The sequence below is a fragment of the Octodon degus genome, unplaced genomic scaffold (assembly GCF_000260255.1).
Source record: "Octodon degus isolate 3935 unplaced genomic scaffold, OctDeg1.0 scaffold00009, whole genome shotgun sequence".
NCBI classification, from domain to species: Eukaryota; Metazoa; Chordata; class Mammalia; order Rodentia; family Octodontidae; genus Octodon; species Octodon degus.
The window spans coordinates 24,855,246-24,857,961 of NW_004524585.1; positions in this window are offsets into that span (position 1 = coordinate 24,855,246).

Here is a 2,716-nt window from a genome sequence, read left to right on the forward strand (position 1 = left end):
AAAGAAAGAAAGAAAGAAAGAAAGAAAGAAAGAAAGAAAGAAAGAAGAAAGAAAGAAAGAAAGAAAGAAAGAAAGAAAGAAAGAAAGAAAGAAAGAAAGGGTGTTACCTATCACCACTTCTATTCAATATAGTTGTGCAAACATTAGCAGAGTCATTAGAAAAGAGAAAGAAATCAAAGCAATAAGGATTGGAAAGGAAGAAGTTAAGCCATCATTATTTGCAGATGACATGATACTCTATATGAAGACTCAAAAACTCCACTAAAAAACACCTAGAATTAATAGAAAAATTCAGTAGCATGGCAGGATACAAAGTTAACACCCAAAAATCAATAGCATTCCTCTACATAAACAACAAATGCACAAAGAGAGGAATTAAAGAAGCAATACCCTCCACAATAGCATCCAAAAATAAAATGAAATATTTATGAAATAATCTAATAAAGGAAGTAAACGATCTATATAATGAAAATTACAACACTCTGGAAAAAGAAATTGAAGAGGATTTCAGGACATGCAAAGATATTCCTTGCTCTTAGATAGGAAGAATCAACATTGCAAAAATGGCCATACTCCCAAAATTGATATATAGATTTAATGCTATCCTTATCAAAATGCCTTCAGCATCCCTCTAGATCTAGAGAAAACATTTATAAAATTCATTTGGAACCAATACAGATGTAGAATATGATAGGTAATCCTGTTCAACAAAGCCAAGGCAGGAGACATCAAAATCCCTGACAAGAAATTGTACTACAGAGCTACTGCAATAAAAGTAGTATGATAATGGCAAAAATACAGACCTGAGGATCAATGGAACAGATTGGGCAATGCACACATAGCTGCAAACATACTCAGCAACTTTATCTTTGAGAAACAGGTGAAGCATGTTCATGGGAAAAAAGAACCTGTAAAAATGGTGCTGGAAAACCTGGCTCTCCACATGATGAAACATACAATTAGATTGAGGTCTATCACCATTCACCAGACTAAAGTCAAACTGGATTAAAAATTTAAGCATTAAAACAGAAACATAAATCTACTGGAAGATAAAGTAGGTCGAAATCTTGAAGACATAAGGGTATGCAGAGACTTCATGGACAAACACCAAAGTTCATGGGAAATACTTCAAAGAATCAACTACCGGGATCTCATCTTACTGAAAATTACAATGCTCTGGAAAAAGAGATTGAAGAGGATTTCAGGAAATGCAAAGATATTCCTTGCTCTTAGATAGGAAGAACCTGATGTACAGAGGTTTCTGTACATCAAAAGAAATTACCAACAGTGTGAAAAAGACAACCCACAAATTGGGGGAAAAAAACCTTAACCAACAATCACTCAGACAAAGGAGAGGCTGTGGGGAAAAAGGAATCCTTCTCCATTGTTGGTGGAAATGTAGACCATTACAACCACTATGGAAAAAGCAGTCTGGAGACTTGTCAAATAAACTAGGATGGGAAGTGCCATTTAACCCAGCTCTTCCCCTTCTTGGTATTTTTCCAAAAGAAGTGAAAACCACATCACAGTGATATATATTTACCCATGCTTATAGTAGCACAATTTTTCACAGCTAAATCTTGGAAATAACCCAAATATCCATCACATTTGAGGAAAAGATAAAAAAGATGTGATTTTTTATACAATGGAGTATTAGGCAGCTCTAAAGATAAACTTGAGGCTTTTATCAGTAAATGGAGGCAACTAGAGGCTGTACTCATAAGTGAAATAAATCAGACCCACATTTGTAAACATTGTATCATCTCCCTAGTGTAAAAACAGGAAAGAATAAAAATCTGAAAGATACAATAGAAATAGTAGAAAGTGAAGAAACAATGAATAAGTGGGAAGAAGGAAAGGAGAAAAGGAAACAAAGAAGGGAAAAACCATGTAAGTACACACACAGGACAACCCAGAGGACTGTACTAATTTCTATTAGTTTTTTGAAGGTGGCAGATAATGTTTAAAGTTTTACTTTGACCTGTTTTATGTGAGCAAGAGTACTGAGGACAACAATATGCGATATAACAACCATGGTTGAATACCTTCCTTCTTGTTTTTTCCAATGAGCGTCATCTTTAATATCTTATATATTATTGTTATACTCACTTTAAACTAAGCAAAAATATAAAAAGAACAAGAAAAATTATGGTTTATTGAAGGGAAGAGTTAATGTTTAATTGATCAATCTTGCATGCCTATATTTGGTAATCTGAACAACAAATTTGATGATAACAAAACACAATATAACAATAATTATTAATTTTCTGTTCTTGATTTGAAACTCTATCCCATTTTTATTGTTTTATACTTATTTTTGTCCTTGTTCTTATGATTTATTTTTAGTCTTTAAAATAAAGTTTAAAAAAATGAGGATTTCTGAACTCTAACTTAAGCCCAGACTTTAATCAATATGCTTAATCTTGATGTACTTGTTTTATTCTGATTTGTAGAACTGTCACATATATATCATTCTGCATAAAATGTAAGTTGTAAAATAAGAAAATTTAAAAAATTGAACAATAAAATATAAATATAATAAATGTACATAGCAGGCCAGGTGTACACATCTGTAATCCACGCACTGGGGAGGCTGAGGCAGGAAGATCATTTTGAATTTGGGACAAGCCTGAGCTACAAAGTGAGCTCAAGGCCAGCTTGAACTACATAGTGAGACCCTGTCTCCAAAGCACTAAAAATAAATAAATAAATAAAC